The 25,343-nt window shown below is 36.3% G+C and overlaps 13 non-coding genes across 13 annotated transcripts; 3 read left to right on the top strand and 10 right to left on the bottom strand.

Moving 5' to 3' along the window:
* Positions 1 to 3,667: 3,667 nt before the first annotated feature.
* TRNAL-UAA (transfer RNA leucine (anticodon UAA)) lies at positions 3,668 to 3,744 on the bottom strand. The gene has a single exon. It is a non-coding gene; the product is annotated as a tRNA-Leu (tRNA).
* A 3,053-nt stretch (positions 3,745 to 6,797) lies between these two features.
* TRNAS-CGA (transfer RNA serine (anticodon CGA)) lies at positions 6,798 to 6,879 on the bottom strand. Its single transcript has one exon. It is a non-coding gene; the product is annotated as a tRNA-Ser (tRNA).
* A 513-nt stretch (positions 6,880 to 7,392) lies between these two features.
* Positions 7,393 to 7,475, bottom strand: TRNAL-UAA (transfer RNA leucine (anticodon UAA)). Its single transcript has one exon. It is a non-coding gene; the product is annotated as a tRNA-Leu (tRNA).
* Positions 7,476 to 10,663: 3,188 nt separating this feature from the next.
* TRNAS-CGA (transfer RNA serine (anticodon CGA)) lies at positions 10,664 to 10,744 on the bottom strand. Its single transcript has one exon. It is a non-coding gene; the product is annotated as a tRNA-Ser (tRNA).
* A 1,285-nt stretch (positions 10,745 to 12,029) lies between these two features.
* Positions 12,030 to 12,111, bottom strand: TRNAS-CGA (transfer RNA serine (anticodon CGA)). Its single transcript has one exon. It is a non-coding gene; the product is annotated as a tRNA-Ser (tRNA).
* A 2,040-nt stretch (positions 12,112 to 14,151) lies between these two features.
* On the bottom strand, positions 14,152 to 14,233 carry TRNAS-AGA (transfer RNA serine (anticodon AGA)). Its single transcript has one exon. It is a non-coding gene; the product is annotated as a tRNA-Ser (tRNA).
* Positions 14,234 to 14,614: 381 nt separating this feature from the next.
* On the top strand, positions 14,615 to 14,707 carry TRNAI-UAU (transfer RNA isoleucine (anticodon UAU)). The gene is given in 2 exon segments: positions 14,615 to 14,652; positions 14,672 to 14,707. It is a non-coding gene; the product is annotated as a tRNA-Ile (tRNA).
* Positions 14,708 to 15,470: 763 nt separating this feature from the next.
* TRNAS-CGA (transfer RNA serine (anticodon CGA)) lies at positions 15,471 to 15,552 on the bottom strand. The gene has a single exon. It is a non-coding gene; the product is annotated as a tRNA-Ser (tRNA).
* A 2,302-nt stretch (positions 15,553 to 17,854) lies between these two features.
* On the bottom strand, positions 17,855 to 17,936 carry TRNAS-AGA (transfer RNA serine (anticodon AGA)). The gene has a single exon. It is a non-coding gene; the product is annotated as a tRNA-Ser (tRNA).
* A 381-nt stretch (positions 17,937 to 18,317) lies between these two features.
* On the top strand, positions 18,318 to 18,410 carry TRNAI-UAU (transfer RNA isoleucine (anticodon UAU)). Its single transcript is given in 2 exon segments — positions 18,318 to 18,355; positions 18,375 to 18,410. It is a non-coding gene; the product is annotated as a tRNA-Ile (tRNA).
* Positions 18,411 to 21,152: 2,742 nt separating this feature from the next.
* On the bottom strand, positions 21,153 to 21,234 carry TRNAS-AGA (transfer RNA serine (anticodon AGA)). Its single transcript has one exon. It is a non-coding gene; the product is annotated as a tRNA-Ser (tRNA).
* Positions 21,235 to 21,615: 381 nt separating this feature from the next.
* TRNAI-UAU (transfer RNA isoleucine (anticodon UAU)) lies at positions 21,616 to 21,708 on the top strand. The gene is given in 2 exon segments: positions 21,616 to 21,653; positions 21,673 to 21,708. It is a non-coding gene; the product is annotated as a tRNA-Ile (tRNA).
* A 2,477-nt stretch (positions 21,709 to 24,185) lies between these two features.
* On the bottom strand, positions 24,186 to 24,267 carry TRNAS-AGA (transfer RNA serine (anticodon AGA)). The gene has a single exon. It is a non-coding gene; the product is annotated as a tRNA-Ser (tRNA).
* Between the last annotated feature and the right edge of the window lie 1,076 nt (positions 24,268 to 25,343).

Raw genomic sequence — 25,343 nt, forward strand, 5'->3', positions numbered from 1 at the left:
TACCTGAAACAGTATGCTGTTGTTTTCAGACCGTATACAATACTTTTTTAAAAATATACTGTATAATAAACCCGTAAAAATAAAAAGTATGCATTTATTCTACATGTATTATGTTAGTATGGTTTACAGTCAGCACAACAGTATGGTGTTATTAAAAAATAAAATTATTTATAAAATTTAAAAAACGCAACATCTCCTTTATTAAAGTACAGAAAGTCAAAACATTTACAGTATGATGGTGCACAGAACAGTCAGTCAGGCCTGCACAACTCCAGTCCTCGAGGGCCTCAAACAGGCCCAGTTTTCAGGATAACCTTGAAAACCGGGCCTGTTTGCGGCCAGCGGGTAATGGAATTGTGCAGGTCCTGAGTACAGTAAGGAAAACATTTCTTTATTAATACAAGTTAAAAAACGCAACAGCTCCTTTATTAAAGTACAGAGAGTCAAAACATGTACAGCACAACAGTATGGTGTTATTAAAAAAAATTCTTTATTCATAAAATTTAAAAAATGCAAAATCTCCTTTATTAAAGTACAGAAAGTCAAAACATTTACAGTAGGATGGTGTACAGAACTGTCAGACAGGCCTGCACAACTCCAGTCCTCGAGGGCCGCAAACAGGCCCAGTTTTCAGGATAACCTTGGAAACCGGGCCTGTTTGCGGCCCTTGGGTAATGGAATTGTGCAGGTCCTGTGTACAGTAAGGAAAAACATTTCTTTATTAATACAAGTGAAAACACGCAACATCTCCTTTATTAAAGTACAGAGAGTCAAAACATGTACAGCACAACAGTATGGTGTTATTAAAAAAAAAATATTTATAAAATTTAAAAAACGCAACATCTCCTTTATTAAAGTACAGAAAGTCAAAACATTTACAGTATGATGGTGCACAGAACTGTTAGTCAGGCCTGCACAACTCCAGTACTCGAGGGCCGCAAACAGGCCCAGTTTTCAGGATAACCTTTAAAACCGGGCCTGTTTGCGGCCCTCGGGTAATGGAATTGTGCATGTCCTGTGTACAGTAAGGAAAACATTTCTTTATTAATACAAGTTAAAACACGCAACATCTCCTTTATTAAAGTACAGAGAGTCAAAACATGTACAGCACAACAGTATGGTGTTATTAAAAAAAATTCTTTATTCATAAAATTTAAAAACGCAAAATCTCCTTTATTAAAGTACAGAAAGTCAAAACATTTACAGTAGGATGGTGTACAGAACTGTCAGACAGGCCTGCACAACTCCAGTCCTCGAGGGCCGCAAACAGGCCTGGTTTTCAGGATAAACTTGAAAACCGGGCCTGTTTATGGCCCTCCGGGACTGGAATTAGGCAGGTCCTGTGTACAGTAAGTAAAAACATTTCTTAATTAATACAAGTTAAAACACGCAACATCTCCTTTTTTAAAATACAGAAAGTCAAAACATTTACAAAAACATTTACAAAAAATAAACAACAGTTGAACAGCCACGCAAATGCGATCCCCACCAGATTGTCCTTCCAGGGCCGATGCCTTGTATGGCGCAAAATGCCATTAATGGAATCTCGAACGATTTTCATTAAAGGCTCTGTTATTGAAAAATAGTGCCGCAATTCCTCCACAATAGTCCTTCTTAAATTTTCATGAAGCACCCTTTTTTCGTGATTTAACATGGCATACTTCTGGGGTAAACCAGCACTCATCACCCTATACTTCTCCCTGAGTGCCGGTTGCAGCTCACGCAGGATGATGTCGGGCACCGTATCGATGCAAGCGTATGTAGGTTGGGTTCTGGGAGTGGGTGTTCTTCTGTGAGCGGGTGTGCTTGTGGCGGTGCGCGAGGGTAGGTTGTCTGGGAGGAAGCTTTCCTCCTGTCTTCTCCATCCGTCGATCCATCTTCTCCATCTGTTGATCCATCTTCTGCAACCGCACAGTGTCGCAGTCAAAAGCTACAGCACAGATTGAATATCATAATATCAAGATGGTTTAGGCAGGCTTGTGGAGAAAATAAAAATATTAAATGAGGAGAATTTTTTTTTTTTGGTCACTCACTCTTGAACTTCGCAAGCAAGTAGTGGTGAAGTTACAGATGCATGCGCAGTAATCATCAGCTATGTTCTGTAGATCCCATCCCAAAGAGGATTACACGCAGGCACAGAGAGTTGATGCTCGGCTAGGGACGGATTAAAAACACAATGGCAAGCTTTAGAAACGGAATGGCTCTGGAGAGGTGTCTGTCGATAAGAGTTTCAAATCCTTGAGCGAACCTTGTGTTTGTGCATGGGGGAGGGGGGTACAGGGTACAGCTGCATGAAGGATTAGCTGTACTGCAGTTCAAAGAAATGGCATATTTTCAAAAGGCAGGTCATCATAATAATTTGATCCCTACACCCCCAAATACAGTACATAAAAAGCACACAAATCAACCATGTGCAGTCAAACGTAAAATCAAGATGGTTTAGGCAGGCTTGTGGAGAAAATAAAAATAAAAAATCACTCTTGAACTTCGCAAGTAAACAGGAATGTGATTGAAACCACAAAGAAACACATTCAAAGGAATGGTGTGGGAGAGGTATACTGCACTGTAGAGAAGATAAGAAGTTGAAATACCCTTTAGTGCAGTAAATTATCCTGTGTGTATGCGGGGGCGAGCGAGGGGAGAGCGCTGTATATGCCAAAATGTGATACTGTTACAGTACTGTACATGCCTATGCGTTTCAACAATTTTCAAATGAGACATACAGCACTGCAAATGCATGTATATATATGCAAAATTACAATTACTGCGCGCGCACTCGCATACTGACGTAAGTTGAACTGCTAAAGTATTAGACTTCGAAGACAACAGCTCGTGAATGCCCCCATGAGTTTTTAGACGGTATTGTATATTGCAGACAGCGATAATAAAATTCTAATATTACGAGCGCAAAAATACCGTAATACACTACGGACAAAAAAAAACAAAATGCATCTGTCCGCGGTTATCAGAGGTGTGCCACTACGGCCGCATGAGGCTAAAGGCAGCCACCACTGTATCTGTAATTATAAAGTGGAAGAATTCCCTTACTCTCACACTAAAGTGCTCACTATCCTTTGTCACCTTAAGTTATTTCTGTAGGGGTAAACCATTTCTCCTCTATTTTATGTTGTGCAAAGTATTGCACACAAATGACCTCTTAGCACTGTGTTGCAGCATAGAGATACTTATCAATAGAAGACAATTGAAATTGAGTCCTTTATTAAATGTTTTTTACAGCTTGCAGCACCCTAAAATATATAACTTGGAAATTTTTGAAGAATTCAGAGTGTTTTCTTCTTTAGTGTGCCACATATTCCAGTAAGTAAAGATTGCTTTGCCAAGCAGATACAAACAAATGAAAAGTGCAGTGAATTTTATAATAAAACTTTGCCACTGAAAAAGAACAACAAAGCTAGCAGGATTGGAACTTGCACGGGGAAACTCTAATTAATTTTAAATCTATCACCTTAACCACTCGACCATGACTACATAGCTGATGCCACCAAATTCTGTCAAACAGATGGCTCTTGAGCGGATAGGGGTAACACTCACTTTTGAATGATGACAAATATGAACTATCAATATGATGACTATGGCAAAAGTATCAACAAAATAAACATGTCCTGGAAAGAGGTATTCAATATTGTTAATTGACAAAACATAGCAATACCAGGAGCATGGTTTGAACCCACACAGATCCATTGGATTTTAAGTCCAACGCCTTAACCACTCGGCCATCCTGGTGGTAGATTTTGTCATCTGGATAAAATGGACTTCCGCAATGTACAGTAAGTCCTTAAACGTCATATATGAAGAATGAGAACAACATAGCTAAGTGACTGTGCTTTCTGCCACCTTATCACCTGTTCCTGGAAATGCTAGAGTTTTTTTGCAGCAAGATTATGCTGAAAAGGGTTACATATTTACTTTTTGTAAAAGAGTGATCCCATATCATAAATGGACTCAAAATGTCTAGCTTTCTTCTTCTCAGTCAGGGTAAGTGCATTATACATTTATTACAATTTGTGCCTCGTAACCCATCTTTTAATCTTCTTGATTATTATAGATAGTTTTCCTTCATGGAGAATTTCACGGTGAGTTATCTTATAAAGTTGGGATATTTTTCAAGGCCATGGTTGACTTCCAATGAATAATGTATGACATTGAATGGGAAAGTCTTGGCAATAATACACATATTATTAGTCTTTTTAGATAGATTGAATGTTTTAACACTGTACAAGAATTATAATTTCCCTAAGCACTGATTAGTTCTACTTTCCAAGCCTACTCTTCCTTACCAAATATATATATCAAACATACAGGATATATTTTCCTGTATGAGAAGGGCGGGGATAGCTACATACAGTATTTTGTCCACAACCACTAAGAGAGCCACCAAAGGTCAGTACATAGCAGTAACTGAAGAAGTAGTTACGTATAGATAGAAAGATGACTTTTTCCTTTGACAAAATATTGCTGCCTGTATAAATCTAAGTTATGCAAATATACAATGTATTCCAGTACTAATATCTTATTGTCTAGCCAAATGTCACGGGAGCCCAGACCCTTTTAACACCTTTTATACCTTTCACGGATCATTCAATAGGCAAAACAAGATAGTGGAATAAATATGGTTTATTTGAGTGAAACTCACGGACAACAATGAATAACCAAAATACAAAAGAAATACACACTTACTAGGGGTCTGGGGTCAAAGAATAGCCTCAAATATGTGCAGAGCGCCTGCTTTGAAAGGCTTACCCTGACTGGGAAATTCTCCCTGGCTTCTTGGTACTCTTTTCAGGTAGAATACCCAACCGTGACTGCTACATTCTATTTTCAGAACTTGGTCCCAGCTTCTGACTTAGGGGCCTATGCAGAGAGCACCGATAAATCAGTTCTTTCCAGGTTTCCACCAAAAGTGCCTCTAGCTATTCAGGAAGCTGCGCTAACCTGGCGAAAATAATCAAATTCGCCTTTTTTTTGGCGTACAAAAAAATCCGCCAAACCTTTGGCGAGAAGCCCTTCTTCACAGAGCATCGCCAGTTTCTCAAACTCGTGCGATTCTAGGAGCCCCGATCAGCTTCTTGCTGCTGTTCAGGGCTCTAGAATGGCGAATTTACCTCCAAATTGCACAGTCGCAAAAAGTTGGAAATAAAATGGGGATGAGCGGATCCGCCAATACTGCAATTAGTAAAAATGTGGCATTCATTACCCATGGAGACTGTGATGGCAGATACAATAATTTGTTCAAAATCAGGTTGACATCTTTTTAGATAGAAAAGGTATATATACCAAATAAGTATATTTGGGAAGGATGTTGATCCAAGGATTCATCCGATTGCCAATTCTTGGAGTCAGGAAGGAATTTATTTTTTCCCTTATGAGATATCATTGGATTATATGACTCTGGGTTTTCTTTGTTGCCTTCCTCTGGGACAATAAGTAAGTATAGATATAGGATAACGTATCTGTTGTCTAAATTTAGCATAGGTTAAACTTGATGGACGTACGTCTTTTTTCAACCTCATCTACTATGTAACTATGAAAAAGGAGTAAAGGGAAAATGATCTAACTTGGATGTCAGAGATTAGAAGAGCAGAGTCGGAGGGCAATTGGGGCAAGAAGAACAAGGACAAAGTAGTTTCCACCAAAAAGTCATCGTTTTTATTATTTTGTTTTGTCAAAATCATTTATTAAAATATTGAAGAAAGAGAAGGAGCAGAAGAAAAGTTCCACTGGTAACATGTAGTGCATGGTGTTAATTCTATTTACATGGAAAAAAAATAGAAAGCTTTTTCCTGATTTTTTCAAAATCTCCTAAACCAATAGAAAATGACACTATCTTTAGTTTAAAGAATTAACAAGTGTCTGGTCTTTTACACAAACCCCTCTTAATTATAGTGTAGGGACAAAGGAACATGTAGTTTTTGTACTTCTTGCTAAACTGTGATTAAAAGCAATTAAGTGATAAAATACAAGTTATAAAAAAAAAAAAGCAATGAAGTGATTGTTATCATAATCATTACATTCATTCAGGTGAAGATTTGAATGATTACCAATAATAATTTATATGGCAGATATACTAGCAGAAAGTACATTTGTTCTTAATTAGAATCATTCTGTTTCACAAAAGATTCCATAAAGTTTACATTTAATTAATTTGTTAATTTTCTGTAAACTTCAGGGAGTTTCAAATTATTACAGTACATTAATGACAATTTTTCAGTCAAATTCAAGCTAAGTTGTTTATTCCTTCAACAGGTTTAGAAAGCCCTGCTTAGCTTTTGTGAATGATAACAATAAAACATTACAAATGCTTTTTCATAACAAAAAGCTATTTGTGCTGAAGTGTGATACATGCAGTACTTAGCACAGTCATTAAGAAGAAGTCAAATATTATCTGTAATTATAAAGTGGAACAAATCCCTCACTCTCACACTTAAGTGCTCACAATCCTTTGTCACATTAAGTTATTTCTGTAGGGTTAAACCATTTCTCCTCTATTATATGTTGTGCAAAGTATTGCGCACACATGACCTCTTAGCAATATCTTGCAGAATAGAGATACTTATCTATAGAAAACAAAGCATGGATTGAAATGGCGTCCTTTATTAAATGTTTTACAGTCAGCAGCAACCTAAAATGTATAACTTGGGAAATGTTTGAAGAATTCACAGTGTTTTCTTTTGTGTGCCACATATTCCAGTAAGTAAAGATTGCTTTGACAAGCAGATAAAAACAAAATGAAAAGTGCAGTGAAGTTTTAAAAACACTTCACAGCTGAAAAATGTAAACGTAGTCAGCAGGATTTGAACCTGCGCGAGGAAACCCCAATGGAATTCGAATCCATCACCTTAACCACTCGGCCATGACTACATAGCTGAAAACTGTGATTTCTGTCACACAGTTGGCTCTTGAACGGATTTGGGTAACACTCACTAATGAATGAAGACCAATATGAACCAACTGACCTTGAGAACATTTTCATAAAGAGAAATACATGATTTGTTTGTACACATTGTTTAAACAACATTATCTTTGTAAAATGAAGCTGCTATTCGGTTCTTGAACAATGACGAGAAATACTTTTTGTTAACCACATTCAATGTCCAGTATGAAACAGATCTGAGGCATTCAAAAAAAGATTAGGGGTTAAAAGGAGTAAAGGGAAAATGATCTAACTTGGATGTCAGAGATTAGAAGAGCAGAGTCTTAGTGCAATTAGGGCAAAAAGAACAAGGGCAAATCTCTTGAGCGGATATGGGTAACACTCACTTTTGAATGATGACAAATATGAACTATCAATATGTGGACTGTGGCAAAAGTATCAAAAAATAAACATGTCAAGGAAAGAGGTATTCAATATTGTTAATTGACAAAACAAAGCAATACCAGGAGTGGGGTTTGAACCCACTCAGACATATGTCCATTGGATCTTAAGTCCAACGCCTTAATCACTCGGCCATCCTGGTGGTGACATATATATTTTGTCATCTGGATAAAATGGACTTCAGCAATGTCAGAGATTCGAAGAGCAGAGTCATAGTGCAATTAGGGCAAGAAGAACAAGGGCAAAGCTCTTGAGCGGATATGGGTAACACTCACAGATGAATGACGACAATAATGAACTATCAATATGTGGACTATGGCAAAAGTATCAACAATATAAACATGTCCAGGAATTAGGAATTCAATATTGTTAATCCCACGCAGACATATGTCCATTGGATCTTAAGTCCAATACCTTAGCCACTCGGCCATCCTGGTGGTGACATGAAGATTTTGTCATCTGGATAAAATGGACTTCAGCAATGTACAGTATGCCCTTAAAAGTCATATATGAAGAATGAGAACAACATAGCTAAGTGACTGTGCTTTCTGCAGCATTTTCACCTTTTCCTGGAAATGCTAGAGGTTTTTTGCAGCAAGATTATGCTGAACAGGGTTACATATTTACTTTTTGTAAAAGAGTGATCCCATTTCATAAATGGAGTCAAAATGTCTAGCTTTCTTCTACTCAGTCAGGGGAAGTGCATTATACATTTATTACAATTTGCGCCTCGTAACCCATCTTTTAATCTTCTTGATTATTATAGATAGTTTTCCTTCATGGAGCATTTCACGGTGAGTTATCTTATAAAGTTGGGATATTTTTCAAGGCCATGGTTGACTTCCAATGAATAATGTATGACATTGAATGTGAAAGTCTAGGCAATAATATATATATTGTTAGTCTTTTTAGATAGATTGAATGTTATAGCACTGCACTAGAATTATGATTTCCCTAAGCACTGATTAGTTCCACATTCCAAGCCTACTCTTCCTTACCATATATATATATATCAAACATGCAGGATGTATTTTCCTGTTTGAGATGGGCAGGGATAGCTGCATACAGTATTTTGTCCACAACCACTAAGAGAGCCACCAAAGGTCAGTACATAGCAGTAACTGAAGAAGTAGTTACATATAGATAGAAAGATGAAATTTTCCTTTGACATAATATTGCTGCCTGTATAAATATAAGTTATGCAAATATACAATGTATTCCAGTACTGATATCTTATTGTCTAGCCAAATGTCACAGGAGCCCAGCACTGAAACTCACGGACAACAATGAATATAAAATACACAGAAGTATTACACACTTACTAGGGGTCTGGGGTCGAAAACTAGCCTCAAATAAGTGCAGGGCACCTTCTTTGAAAGGCTTACCCTGACTGGGAAATCCTCCCTGGCTTCTTGGTACTCTTTTCAGGTAGAATACCCAACCGTGACTGCCACCTTCTATTTTCATAACTTCGTCCCAGCTTCTGACTTAGGGGCCTATGCAGAGAGCTCCGATAAATCAGCTCTTGCCAGGTTTCCACCAAAAGTGCCTCTAGATATTCAGGAAGCTGCGGTAACCTGGCGAAAATAATCAAATTCGCCTTTTTTTTTTTGGCGTACAAAAAAATCCGCCAAACGTTTGGCGAGAAGCCTTTTTTCGCAGCACATCGCCAGATTCTCAAACTCGTGCAATTCTAGGATCCCCGATCAGCTTCTTGCTGCTGTTCGGGGCTCTAGAATGGCAAATTTACCTCCAAATTGCCCAATCACAAAAAGTTGGAAATAAACTGGGGATGAGCGGATCCGCCAATACTGCACTTAGTAAAAATGTGGCATTCATTACCCATGGAGACTGTGATGGCAGATACAATTGATTTGTTCAAAAACAGGTTGACATCTTTTTAGATAGGAAAGGTATATATACCAAATAAGTATACTTGGGAAGGATGTTGATCCAAGGATTCATCCGATTGCCAATTCTTGAAGTCAGGAAGGAATTTATTTTTTCCCTTATAAGATATCATTGGATTATATGACTCTGGGTTTTCTTTGTTGCCTTCCTCTGGATCAATAAGTAAGTATAGATATAGGATAAAGTATCTGTTGTCTAAATTTAGCATAGGTTAAACTTGATGGACGTACGTCTTTTTTCAACCTCCTCTACTATGTAACTATGTAACTATGTAAAAGGAGTAAAGGGAAAATTATCTAACTTGGATGTCAGAGATTAGAAGAGCAGAGTCGGAGGGCAATTGGGGCAAGAAGAACAAAGAAAAAGCAGTTTCCACCAAAAAGTCATCGTTTTTATTATTTTGTTTTCTCAAAATCATTTATTAAAATATTGAAGAAAGAGAAGGAGCAAATGAAAAGTTCCACTGGTAACATGCAGTGCATGGTGTTAATTCTATTTACATGGGGAAAAAAAATAGAAAGCTTTTTCCTGATTTTTTCAAAATCTCCTAAACCAATAGAAAATGACACTATCATTAGTTTAAAGAATGAACAAGTGTCTGGTCTTTTACACAAACCCCTCTTAATTATAGTGTATGGACAAAGGAACATGTAGTTTTTGTACTTCTTGCTAAACTGTGATTAAAAGCAATGAAGTGATTGTTTTCATAATCATTTCATTCATTCAGGTGAAGATTTGAATGATTACCAATAATAATTTATATGGCAGATATACTAGCAGAAAGTACATTTGTCCTTAATGAGAATCATTCAGTTTCACAAAAGATTCCATAAAGTTTACCTTTAATTAATTTGTTAATTTTCTGTAAACTTCAGAGAATTACAAATATTACACTACATTAATTATAAAGTTTATTATTCCCAATATATTTAAATAATATAGTTTTGGCAGAATGTAAAGAATGTACACATCCCAATACATGGTGTACTTAGCACACTCATTAAGAAGAAGTCAAATATTATCTGTAATTATAAAGTGGAAGAATTTCCTCACTCTCACACTAAAGTGCTCACTATCCTTTGTCACCTTAAGTTATTTCTGTAGGGGTAAACCGTTTCTCCTCTATTTTATATTGTGCAAAGTATTGCACACATATGACCTCTTAGCACTATGTTGCAGCATAGAGATACTTATCAATATAAGACAATGCATTTATTGAAATGGAGTCCTTTATTAAATGTTTTACAGCCAGCAGCACCCTAAAATGTATAACTTGGAAAATGTTTGAAGAATTCAGAGTGTTTTCTTCTTTAGTGTGCCACATATTCCAGTAAGTAAAGATTGCTTTGACAAGCAGATAAAAACAAAATGAAAAGTACAGTTCCGTTTTAAAAATACTTCACAGCTGAAATAGACAAAGGAAGTCAGCAGGATTTGAACCTGCGCGGTAAACCCCAACGGATTTCGAATCCATCGTCTTAACCACTCGGCCATGACTACATAGCTGAAAATTCTGATTTCTGTCACACAGTTGGCTCTTGAACGGATTTGGGTAACACTCACTTATGAATGATGACCAATATGAACCAACTGACCTTGAGAACATTTTCATAAAGTGAAATACATTACTTGTTTGTACACATTGATTAAACAACATTATCTTTGTAAAATGAAGCTGCTATTGGGTTCTTGAACAATGACGAGAAATACTTTTTGTTAACCACATTCAATGTACAGTATGAAACAGATCTGAGGAACAAAAAAAAGATAAGGGGTTAAAAGGAGTAAAGGGAAAATGATCTAACAAGTGTCTGGTCTTCTACACAAAACCCCCTTAATTATAGTGTAGGGACAAAGGAACATGTGGTTTTCGTACTTCTTGCTAAACTTTAATTAAAAGGAATGAAGGGATTGTTTTCATAATCATTTCATTAATTCAAGTGAAGATTTGAATGATTACCAATAATAATTAATATGGCAGATATACTAGAAGAAAGTACATTTGTTCTTAATGAGAGTCTTTCTGTTTCACAAAAGATTCCATAAAGTTTACATTTAATTAATTTGTTAATTTTCTGTAAACTTCAGAGAGTTACAATTATTACAGTACTTTAATGACCACTTTTTCAGTCAAATTCAAGCTAAGTTGTTTTTTCTTTCAACAGGTTTAGAAAGCCCTGCTTAGCTTTTGTGAATGATAACAAAAAACATTACAAATGCATATTATAAAAAAAAGCTAATTATGCTGAAGTGTGATAAGCAGTTGAATTATAAAGTTTATTATTCCCAATATATTTAAATAATATAGTTTTGGCAGACTGTTAAGAATGTACACATCTCAATACATGCTGTACTTAGCACAGTCATTAAGAAGAAGTCAAATATTATCTGTAATTATAAAGTGGAAGAAATCCCTCACTTTCACACTAAAGTGCTCACTATCCTTTGTCACATTAAGTTATTTCTGTAGGGTTAAACCATTTCTCCTCTATTATATGTTATGCAAAGTATTGCACACACATGACCTCTTAGCAATATCTTGCAGCATAGTGATACTTATCAATATAAAACAAAGCATGGATTGAAATGGAGTCCTTTATTAAATGTTTTACCGCCAGCAGCACCCTAAAATGTATAACTTGGGAAATGTTTGAAGAATTCACAGTGTTTTCTTCTTTAGTGTGCCACATATTCCAGTAAGTAAAGATTGCTTTGACAAGCAGATAAAAACAAAATGAAAAGTACAGTTCCGTTTTAAAAACACTTCACAGCTGAAAAAGATAAACGTAGTCAGCAGGATTTGAACCTGCGCGGGGAAACCCCAATGGATTTCGAATCCATCGCCTTAACCACTCGGCCATGACTACATAGCTGAAAACTCTGATTTCTGTCACACAGTTGGCTCTTGAACGGATTTGTGTAACACTCACTAATGAATGATGACCAATATGAACCAACTGACCTTGAGAACATTTTCATATAGAGAAATACATGACTTGTTTGAACACATTGTTCAAACAACATTATCTTTGTAAAATGTTGCTGCTATTTTGAACAATGACGAGAAATACTTTTTGTTAACCACATTCAATGTACAGTATGAAACAGATCTGAGGCAGAAAAAAAAGAAAAGGGGTTAAAAGGAGTAATTGGAAAGTGATCTAACTTGGATGTCAGAGATTAAAAGAGCAGATTTGGAGGACAATTGGGGCAAGAAGAACATAGATCATTACAGGCATGTGCTCCAGTGAGTCAATCATCTGTCTCAAATATTGTCCCAGCGGTTCTATTGCTAGGTTAAATAACCTTTCTAATATTTTTTACTCCTGATCTTCCCTTTATAAAACCCGATTGGTGTGGGTGTATGATAGGTGGTAGTATTTTTGACAATCCATCTGCTATTATTTTGGTAAATATCTTAATATCCTGGTTTATCAGGGATTTTGGCCTACAGTGGCGGCCAACTTTATTCTAAAGTGGCTGCCACCACGGGAATTTTTAACCCACGGATGGCGCGCAGCTCTTTTCGGACGGTTTCCAGCGCCTCGGGTGCTCTCAATGATAAGCGCCATTGGCGCTTATCTTTTGAAGCGGACGCCGCGTGGAAAACTGCGGGAAACTCCGTTCAAATTGGAGAAAAGCCCCGCATTTATCCCGGCAAGCTTTAGAATAAAGCTGGCCGGGACACTATATGACTCTGGCAGAAGGGGGTCTTTCCCGGGTTTATGAATAATTTTTATATGGGCCATTTCACTTGAAGGTAGGGTGCCTTTCCCTTCTAGGATTAACTGGAATGTTGTTTTCAGTGGATTATTTATTTCTTACTTGAGTATTTTATAGTATTCCCATGACAGACCGTCTGGTCCTGGGGCCTTAAAAGTCTTCAAATTACCTATAGTGTCTTCAAGTTCTTTGGCTGTAATGGGGGCATTGATGCTCGCTAGTTGGTCTGCATTGATTTTTGGGATTGTAAGTTTCTCAAAGAACCTTTTTCTATTAGCTATATTGATAGATCCCTTCTCGTATAGTTTTTCATAATATTTTTTAAAAATGAAGCTTATTTTTTCTGCGTCTGTAGTTATTGCTCCCTTTAAATCTTTTATTTGCACACTAGGTTTTATGTTATTATACCCTCTCATGAGGTTCCCCAATAGTCTACCAGATTTGTTCCCGTTATTAAAGAATGTGGTCTCTCTGATTGTGTTTTTCCTGATTTCTTGTTTTTCTATCCACATTTCACATGCCGCTTTCTTCTGCCAGTAGCTTTCTCTATTGATTTGGGAGTCCTTTGTCTTAAGCATTTTATAAGCTTGCCCTAGCTCCTTACTTTCCAGATTGAAGCCTTTGTTGGCCTCCCTCTTGAACCTGCTGACGTATTAGATAATTTGGCCCCTCATGACAGCTTTAGAGGCTTCCCAAAACAATATTGGATCGGTTTGTGGGCTTCATTATCAATTTCAAACTCTCTCCACTTATTTTGTAGGAATTCCCTGAATTTTTCACTTTTTGCTAAATAGTTTGGTAATCTCCAAATGTTTTGGCTTCTCGTGTCTATTATCATTATCCTTTGTCACCTTAAGTTATTTCTGTAGGGGTAAACCATTTCTCCACTATTTTATGTTGTGCAAAGTATTGCACACAAATGATCTCTTAGCACTATGTTGCAGCATAGAGATACTTATCAATAGAAGACAATGCATTTATTGAAATGGAGTCCTTTATTAAATGTTTTACAGCCATCAGCACCCTAAAATGTATAACTTGGGAAATGTTTGAAGAATTCAGAGTGTTTTCTTCTTTAAAGTGCCACATATTCCAGTAAGTAAAGATTGCTTTGCCAAGCAGATACAAACAAAATGAAAAGTGCAGTGAAGTTTTTAATAACACTTAACCACTGAAAAAGTCAACGTAGTCAGCAGGATTTGAACCTGCGCGGGGAAACCCCAATGGATTTCTAGTCCATCGCCTTAACCACTCGGCCATGACTACATAGCTGGTAGCACCTAATTCAGTCACAGAGATGGCTTTTGAGTGGATATGGGTAACACTCACTTTTGAATGATGACCAATATGAACCAACTGACCTTGAGAACATTTTCATAAAGTGAAATACATGACTTGTTTGTACACATCGATTAAACAACATTATCTTTGTAAAATGAAGCTGCTATTGGGTTCTTGAACAATGACGAGAAATACTTTTTGTTAACCACATTCAATGTACAGTATGAAACAGATCTGAGGCAGAAAAAAAAGAAAAGGGGTTAAAAGGAGTAAAGAGAAAATGATCTAACTTGGATGTCAGAGATTAAAAGAGCAGATTTGGAGGACAATTGGGGCAACAAGAACATAGAAAAATTACGGGCATGTGCTCCAGTGGCACAATCGGTTAGCGCGCGGTACTTATATGGCAGTACGTGCTAAGCTATGCCGAGGTTGTGAGTTCAAGCCTCACCTGGAACATATCCTTTTTTGTTTCATCAAGCAATAGCATTGTTTGAATGTATACAAGAACAACAAAAACTTCAGAGAGTTACAATTATTACAGTACATTAATGACCACTTTTTCAGTCAAATTCAAGCTAAGTTGTTTTTTCTTTCAACAGGTTTAGAAAGCCCTGCTTAGCTTTTGTGAATGATAACAAAAAACATTACAAATGCATATTATAAAAAAAAGCTAATTGTGCTGAAGTGTGATAAGCAGTTGAATTATAAAGTTTATTATTCCCAATATATTTAAATAATATAGTTTTGGCAGACTGTTAAGAATGTACACATCTCAATACATGCTGTACTTAGCACAGTCATTAAGAAGAAGTCAAATATTATCTGTAATTATAAAGTGGAAGAAATCCCTCACTTTCACACTAAAGTGCTCACTATCCTTTGTCACATTAAGTTATTTCTGTAGGGTTAAACCATTTCTCCTCTATTATATGTTATGCAAAGTATTGCACATACATGACCTCTTAGCAATATCTTGCAGCATAGTGATACTTATCAATATAAAACAAAGCATGGATTGAAATGGAGTCCTTTATTAAATGTTTTACAGCCAGCAGCACCCTAAAATGTATAACTTGGGAAATGTTTGAAGAATTCACAGTGTTTTCTTCTTTAGTGTGCCACATATTCCAGTAAGTAAAGATTGCTTTGACAAGCAGATAAAAACAAAATGAAAAGTACAGTTCCGTTTTAAAAACACTTCACAGCTGAAAAAGATAAACGTAGTCAGCAGGATTTGAACCTGCGCGGGGAAACCCCAATGGATTTCGAATCCATCGCCTTAACCACTCGGCCATGACTACATAGCTGAAAACTCTGATTTCTGTCACACAGTTGGCTCTTGAACGGATTTGTGTAACACTCACTAATGAATGATGACCAATATGAACCAACTGACCTTGAGAACATTTTCATATAGAGAAATACATGACTTGTTTGAACACATTGTTCAAACAACATTATCTTTGTAAAATGTTGCTGCTATTTTGAACAATGACGAGAAATACTTTTTGTTAACCACATTCAATGTACAGTATGAAACAGATCTGAGGCAGAAAAAAAAGAAAAGGGGTTAAAAGGAGTAATTGGAAAGTGATCTAACTTGGATGTCAGAGATTAAAAGAGCAGATTTGGAGGACAATTGGGGCAAGAAGAACATAGATCATTACAGGCATGTGCTCCAGTGAGTCAATCATCTGTCTCAAATATTGTCCCAGCGGTTCTATTGCTAGGTTAAATAACAGTGGGGACAGCAGGCAGCCTTGTCTCATCCTTCTATGGAGCGAGAAGGATTCTGATATACAGCGGGCCGATATAATCTTGGCTTTAAGTTTGTTATATAGGGTTTTCAAGACCGAGGTGATGTTCCCACTAAAACCAAACTTATCTAACACAAAGTGGACATGGTCCAGAGTATGTTATCAAACGCCTTCTCGGCGTCTATAGCGACCACGGCAGCATTTTTTATCTTCAGCTTTTGTGCCCAAAGGATAGACGAAATGACCTTTCTAATATTTTTTACTCCTGATCTTCCCTTTATAAAACCCGATTGGTGTGGGTGTATGATAGGTGGTAGTATTTTTGACAATCCATCTGCTATTATTTTGGTAAATATCTTAATATCCTGGTTTATCAGGGATTTTGGCCTACAGTGGCGGCCAACTTTATTCTAAAGTGGCTGCCACCACGGGAATTTTTAACCCACGGATGGCGCGCAGCTCTTTTCGGACGGTTTCCAGCGCCTCGGGTGCTCTCAATGATAAGCGCCATTGGCGCTTATCTTTTGAAGCGGACGCCGCGTGGAAAACTGCGGGAAACTCCGTTCAAATTGGAGAAAAGCCCCGCATTTATCCCGGCAAGCTTTAGAATAAAGCTGGCCGGGACACTATATGACTCTGGCAGAAGGGGGTCTTTCCCGGGTTTATGAATAATTTTTATATGGGCCATTTCACTTGAAGGTAGGGTGCCTTTCCCTTCTAGGATTAACTGGAATGTTGTTTTCAGTGGATTATTTATTTCTTACTTGAGTATTTTATAGTATTCCCATGACAGACCGTCTGGTCCTGGGGCCTTAAAAGTCTTCAAATTACCTATAGTGTCTTCAAGTTCTTTGGCTGTAATGGGGGCATTGATGCTCGCTAGTTGGTCTGCATTGATTTTTGGGATTGTAAGTTTCTCAAAGAACCTTTTTCTATTAGCTATATTGATAGATCCCTTCTCGTATAGTTTTTCATAATATTTTTTAAAAATTAAGCTTATTTTTTCTGCGTCTGTAGTTATTGCTCCCTTTAAATCTTTTATTTGCACACTAGGTTTTATGTTATTATACCCTCTCATGAGGTTCCCCAATAGTCTACCAGATTTGTTCCCGTTATTAAAGAATGTGGTCTCTCTGATTGTGTTTTTCCTGATTTCTTGTTTTTCTATCCACATTTCACATGCCGCTTTCTTCTGCCAGTAGCTTTCTCTATTGATTTGGGAGTCCTTTGTCTTAAGCATTTTATAAGCTTGCCCTAGCTCCTTACTTTCCAGATTGAAGCCTTTGTTGGCCTCCCTCTTGAACCTGCTGACGTATTAGATAATTTGGCCACTCATGACAGCTTTAGAGGCTTCCCAAAACAATATTGGATCGGTTTGTGGGCTTCATTATCAATTTCAAACTCTCTCCACTTATTTTGTAGGAATTCCCTGAATTTTTCACTTTTTGCTAAATAGTTTGGTAATCTCCAAATGTTTTGGCTTCTCGTGTCTATTATCATTATCCTTTGTCACCTTAAGTTATTTCTGTAGGGGTAAACCGTTTCTCCACTATTTTATGTTGTGCAAAGTATTGCACACAAATGATCTCTTAGCACTATGTTGCAGCATAGAGATACTTATCAATAGAAGACAATGCATTTATTGAAATGGAGTCCTTTATTAAATGTTTTACAGCCATCAGCACCCTAAAATGTATAACTTGGGAAATGTTTGAAGAATTCAGAGTGTTTTCTTCTTTAATGTGCCACATATTCCAGTAAGTAAAGATTGCTTTGCCAAGCAGATACAAACAAAATGAAAAGTGCAGTGAAGTTTTTAATAACACTTAACCACTGAAAAAGTCAACGTAGTCAGCAGGATTTGAACCTGCGCGGGGAAACCCCAATGGATTTCTAGTCCATCGCCTTAACCACTCGGCCATGACTACATAGCTGGTAGCACCTCATTCAGTCACACAGATGGCTTTTGAGTGGATATGGGTAACACTCACTTTTGAATGATGACCAATATGAACCAAATAACCTTGAGAATATTTTCATAAAGAGAAATACATGACTTGTTTGTACACATTGTTTAAACAACATTATCTTTGTAAAAGGTTGCTGCTATTGGGTTTTTGAACAATGACGAGAAATACTTTTTGTTAACCACATGCAATGTACAGTATGAAACAGATCTGAGGCAGAAAAAAAAGAAAAGGGGTTAAAAGGAGTAAAGAGAAAATGATCTAACTTGGATGTCAGAGATTAAAAGAGCAGATTTGTAGGACAATTGGGGCAACGAGAACATAGAAAAATTACAGGCATGTGCTCCAGTGGCGCAATCGGTTAGCGCGCGGTACTTATATGGCAGTACGTGCTAAGCTATGCCGAGGTTGTGAGTTCAAGCCTCACCTGGAACATATCCTTTTTTGTTTCATCAAGCAATAGCATTGTTTGAATGTATACAATGTTAATCTATGGATGTAAATTGCTAAATGTAATCTTTTACATAAAAAACAACATTTCCTCATTTTCCTATTTGGCTTACATTGGAGCGAATGTAAAGCAGTCAAATACAATAGGTGTCTCAATGTGGGCAAGAAGATATTTGTAATTGATGATGTATGATTTAAATTTTTTTTAAAATGAGAGCTTTCCAAGCATATTCTTCCTTTTTTCAAACCAAAATACCCCAGTGGAGCCAATGCTACTCATTATTTGGGTCTAGAGGATACATATTTTTCCAGATTTATATATCCTAAAAAGGCTATCTTTAATGAGCACCCTGTCTATCTGTACTAAGTAAGGGTCAGCCTATCCCCCCTTCTTACCCCAACTATTCACCTCTCACATTTATATCTTGCTCACCATATGTAATCCACTTCTCACCTCTCTCATAATCTGTAGTTATTACATTTCCTCCACCTACCTCCTGAGAATGATTAATAAACAAATCTGAACTCAATACAAAACCCCAGTAAGAGTTAAAATTCACCCTAGCAAAGCCACATTCTACTTTTCAATCAAGCCAGAAATATTTTTTCAAACACAATTTGCATCTGAATGGCGGTGGTGGAACAAAAGCTTTCTACGTTTTGTTTTTAAATCCAAACAAGTATAAATCCCTCTTAAGAGTTAATCCTCACTGTAGCACAACCCCATGCTATTTCACCAGTCTTCAATTTAATAAATTATCTTTTTGCTATACAGCCGCAGCCCCTTTTATTCTCCAACATCTCCAACTTTTTTCGGGAATTTTTTCCGAATGACCGCACTTCACCGCACTTCACCGCACTTCACCACGTTCATGCCGCATTCATACCGCTTTCATGTTGCATTCATGCCTGCGTCACCCGCAGTTGATGTTTTTCTACGTTTTGTTTTTAAATCCAAACAAGTATAAATCCCTCTTAAGAGTTAATCCTCACTGTAGCACAAACCCATGCTATTTCACCAGTCTTCAATTTAATAAATTATCTTTTTGCTATACAGCCGCAGCCCCTTTTATTCTCCAACATCTCCAACTTTTTTCGGGAATTTTTTCCGAATGCCACGCACTTCACCGCACTTCACCACGTTCATGCCGCATTCATACCGCTTTCATGTTGCATTCATGCCGGCGTCACCCGCGGTTTATGTTTTTCTACGTTTTTAAATCCAAACAAGTATAAATTCCACTTAAGAGTTAATCCTCACTGTAGCACAACCCCATGCTATTTCACCAGAGTCTTCAATTTAATAAATTATCTTATTGCTATAGGCGAGTGGATCTTGTATGTGGGAGAAACCAAGAGTGCTGAAAGAAGTTTTGCATGTACGACCATCTTTTCTTTCAGTTTTACGTGCTTTATGCTTTATGCTTTATCAGAGTGGGCAATCATAAATGACAACATAGAAGAGGAATAAAGAATCTTCTTTTTTTTGCCAATTACATAGCAAGCTAAAGGATAACATGCTAAAACAACATTGAATATTTGAGTAACACACAGTGAAAGTAAATATGAAGGAACAAGGCTTGATGTTAATATTAAAGATATTTTAAATGCCTTAAGCATAGAATAAAATATTCCAACACATTTGAACTTTGCAACTCACTCAAGAAATCATGTTTTTTGATCAATTTTGACATACAAAGGGTGGAGGGATATCAACATTGATCTCTTTGGTATCTAGAGGGAACTATGAATATGCAGACTATGGCAAAAGTATCAACAAAATAAACATGTCCAAGAATTAGGTATTCAATATTCTTTATCTGCAAGACAAAAACATACAGAACCCCTATAAGATCATATTGAACGCCCCAAAAACATTAAATCTGATTTTAATATAAAATGTTCTGTCTCTGAATTTAATATCAAAGTACGAAGTACATTTGTTCTTAATGAGAATAATTCTGTTTCACAAAAGATTCCATAAAGTTTACATTTGATTAATGTCTTAATTTTCTGTAAACTTCAGGAAGTCATAGTACAATTATTACATACATTAATGACCATTTTCAGTAAAATTCAAGCTAAGTTGTTTTTTTCTTCAACAGGTTTAGAAAGCCCTGCTTAGCTTTTGTGAATGATAACAATAAAACATTACAAATGTTTTTTCATAACAAAAAGCTATTTATACTGAAGTGTGATAAGCAGTTGAACTATAACATTGATTATTCCCATTATATTTAAACAATATAGTTTTGGCAGACTGTAAAGAATGTACACATCCCAATACATGCAGTACTTAGCACAGTCATTATGAAGAAGTCAAATATTATCTGTAAATATAAAGTGGAAGAATTCCCTCACTCTCACACTAAAGTGCTCATTATCCTCTGTCACCTTAAGTTTTTTCTGTAGGGGTAAATCGTTTCTCCTCTATTTTATGTTGTGCAAAGTATTGCACACAAATGACCTCTTAGCACTATGTTGCAGCATAGAGATACTTATCAATAGAAGACAATGCATTTATTGAAATGGAGTCCTTTATTAAATGTTTTACAGCCATCAGCACCCTAAAATGTATAACTTGGGAAATGTTTGAAGAATTCAGAGTGTTTTCTTCTTTAATGTGCCACATATTCCAGTAAGTAAAGATTGCTTTGCCAAGCAGATACAAACAAAATGAAAAGTGCAATGAAGTTTTTAATAACACTTAACCACTGAAAAAGTCAACATAGTCAGCAGGATTTGAACCTGCGCGGGGAAACCCCAATGGATTTCTAGTCCATCGCCTTAACCACTCGGCCATGACTACATAGCTGGTAGCACTGAATTCAGTCACACAGATGGCTTTTGACTGGATATGGGTAACACTCACTTTTGAATGATGACCAATATGAACCAAATAACCTTGAGAATATTTTCATAAAGAGAAATACATGACTTGTTTGTACACATTGTTTAAACAACATTATCTTTGTAAAATGTTGCTGCTATTGGGTTTTTGAACAATGACGAGAAATACTTTTTGTTAACCACATTCAATGTACAGTATGAAACAGATCTGAGGCAGAAAAAAAAGAAAAGGGGTTAAAAGGAGTAAAGAGAAAATGATCTAACTTGGATGTCAGAGATTAAAAGAGCAGATTTGGAGGACAATTGGGGCAACAAGAACATAGAAAAATTACAGGCATGTGCTCCAGTGGCGCAATCGGTTAGTGCGCGGTACTTATATGGCAGTACGTGCTAAGCTATGCCGAGGTTGTGAGTTCAAGCCTCACCTGGAACATATCCTTTTTTGTTTCATCAAGCAATATCATTGTTTGAATGTATACAATGTTAAATAAAAGGCCTATGGATGTAAATTGCTAAATGTAATCTTTTACATAAAAAACAACATTTCCTCATTTTCCTATTTGGCTTACATTGGAGCGAATGTAAAGCAGTCAAATACAATAGGTGTCTCAATGTGGGCAAGAAGATATTTGTAATTGATGATGTATGATTTAATTTTTTTTTTAAATGAGAGCTTTCCAAGCATATTCTTCCTTTTTTCAAACCAAAATACACCAGTGGAGCCAATGCTACTCATTATTTGGGTCTAGAGGATACATATTTTTCCAGATTTATATATCCTAAAAAGGCTATCTTTAATGAGCACCCTGTCTATCTGTACTAAGTAAGGGTCAGCCTATCCCCCCTTCTTAACTCTACTATTCACCTCTCACATTTATATCTTGCTCACCATATGTAATCCACTTCTCACCTCTCTCATAATCTGTAGTTATTACATTTCCTCCACCTACCTCCTGAGAATGATTAATAAACAAATCTGAACTCAATACAAAACCCCAGTAAGAGTTAAAATTCACCCTAGCAAAGCCACATTCTACTTTTCAATCAAGCCAGAAATATTTTTTCAAAACAATTTGCATCTGAATGGCGGTGGTGGAACAAAAGCTTTCTACATTTTGTTTTTAAATCCAAACAAGTATAAATCCCTCTTAAGAGTTAATCCTCACTGTAGCACAACCCCATGCTATTTCACCAGTCTTCAATTTAATAAATTATCTTTTTGCTATACAGCCGCAGCCCCTTTTATTCTCCAACATCTCCAACTTTTTTCGGGAATTTTTTCCAAATTCCACGCACTTCACCGCACTTCACCATGTTCATGCCGCATTCATGCCGCATTCATACCGCTTTCATGTTGCATTCATGCCGGCGTCACCCGCGGTTTATGTTTTTCTACGTTTTTAAATCCAAACAAGTATAAATCCCACTTAAGAGTTAATCCTCACTGTAGCACAACCCCATGCTATTTCACCAGAGTCTTCAATTTAATAAATTATATTATTGCTATAGGCGAGTGGATCTTGTATGTGGGAGAAACCAAGAGTGCTGAAAGAAGTTTTGCATGTACGACCATCTTTTCTTTCAGTTTTACGTGCTTTATGCTTTATGCTTTATCAGAGTGGGCAATCATAAATGACAACATAGAAGAGGAATAAAGAATCTTCTTTTTTTGCCAATTACATAGCAAGCTAAAGGATAACATGCTAAAACAACATTGAATATTTGAGTAACACACAGTGAAAGTAAATATGAAGGAACAAGGCTTGATGTTAATATTAAAGATATTTTAAATGCCTTAAGCATAGAATAAAATATTCCAACACATTTGAACTTTGCAACTCACTCAAGAAATCATGTTTTTTGATCAATTTTGACATACAAAGGGTGGAGGGATATCAACATTGATCTCTTTGGTATCTAGAGGGAACTATGAATATGCAGACTATGGCAAAAGTATCAACAAAATAAACATGTCCAAGAATTAGGTATTCAATATTCTTTATCTGCAAGACAAAAACATACAGAACCCCTATAAGATCATATTGAACGCCCCAAAAACATTAAATCTGATTTTAATATAAAATGTTCTGTCTCTGAATTTAATATCAAAGTACGAAGTACATTTGTTCTTAATGAGAATAATTCTGTTTCACAAAAGATTCCATAAAGTTTACATTTGATTAATGTCTTAATTTTCTGTAAACTTCAGGAAGTCATAGTACAATTATTACATACATTAATGACCATTTTCAGTAAAATTCAAGCTAAGTTGTTTTTTTCTTCAACAGGTTTAGAAAGCCCTGCTTAGCTTTTGTGAATGATAACAATAAAACATTACAAATGTTTTTTCATAACAAAAAGCTATTTATACTGAAGTGTGATAAGCAGTTGAACTATAACATTGATTATTCCCATTATATTTAAACAATATAGTTTTGGCAGACTGTAAAGAATGTACACATCCCAATACATGCAGTACTTAGCACAGTCATTATGAAGAAGTCAAATATTATCTGTAAATATAAAGTGGAAGAATTCCCTCACTCTCACACTAAAGTGCTCATTATCCTCTGTCACCTTAAGTTTTTTCTGTAGGGGTAAATCGTTTCTCCTCTATTTTATGTTGTGCAAAGTATTGCACACAAATGACCTCTTAGCACTATGTTGCAGCATAGAGATACTTATCAATAGAAGACAATGCATTTATTGAAATGGAGTCCTTTATTAAATGTTTTACAGCCATCAGCACCCTAAAATGTATAACTTGGGAAATGTTTGAAGAATTCAGAGTGTTTTCTTCTTTAATGTGCCACATATTCCAGTAAGTAAAGATTGCTTTGCCAAGCAGATACAAACAAAATGAAAAGTGCAGTGAAGTTTTTAATAACACTTAACCACTGAAAAAGTCAACGTAGTCAGCAGGATTTGAACCTGCGCGGGGAAACCCCAATGGATTTCTAGTCCATCGCCTTAACCACTCGGCCATGACTACATAGCTGGTAGCACTGAATTCAGTCACACAGATGGCTTTTGACTGGATATGGGTAACACTCACTTTTGAATGATGACCAATATGAACCAAATAACCTTGAGAATATTTTCATAAAGAGAAATACATGACTTGTTTGTACACATTGTTTAAACAACATTATCTTTGTAAAATGTTGCTGCTATTGGGTTTTTGAACAATGACGAGAAATACTTTTTGTTAACCACATTCAATGTACAGTATGAAACAGATCTGAGGCAGAAAAAAAAGAAAAGGGGTTAAAAGGAGTAAAGAGAAAATGATCTAACTTGGATGTCAGAGATTAAAAGAGCAGATTTGGAGGACAATTGGGGCAACAAGAACATTGAAAAATTACAGGCATGTGCTCCAGTGGTGCAATCGGTTAGCGCGCGGTACTTATATGGCAGTACGTGCTAAGCTATGCCAAGGTTGTGAGTTCAAGCCTCACCTGGAACATATCCTTTTTTGTTTCATCAAGCAATATCATTGTTTGAATGTATACAATGTTAAATAAAAGGCCTATGGATGTAAATTGCTAAATGTAATCTTTTACATAAAAAACAACATTTCCTCATTTTCCTATTTGGCTTACATTGGAGCGAATGTAAAGCAGTCAAATACAATAGGTGTCTCAATGTGGGCAAGAAGATATTTGTAATTGATGATGTATGATTTAATTTTTTTTTTAAATGAGAGCTTTCCAAGCATATTCTTCCTTTTTTCAAACCAAAATACACCAGTGGAGCCAATGCTACTCATTATTTGGGTCTAGAGGATACATATTTTTCCAGATTTATATATCCTAAAAAGGCTATCTTTAATGAGCACCCTGTCTATCTGTACTAAGTAAGGGTCAGCCTATCCCCCCTTCTTAACCCTACTATTCACCTCTCACATTTATATCTTGCTCACCATATGTAATCCACTTCTCACCTCTCTCATAATCTGTAGTTATTACATTTCCTCCACCTACCTCCTGAGAATGATTAATAAACAAATCTGAACTCAATACAAAACCCCAGTAAGAGTTAAAATTCACCCTAGCAAAGCCACATTCT

The sequence above is a fragment of the Ascaphus truei genome, chromosome 15, assembly GCF_040206685.1.
Source record: "Ascaphus truei isolate aAscTru1 chromosome 15, aAscTru1.hap1, whole genome shotgun sequence".
In the NCBI taxonomy this organism is placed as follows: Eukaryota; Metazoa; Chordata; class Amphibia; order Anura; family Ascaphidae; genus Ascaphus; species Ascaphus truei.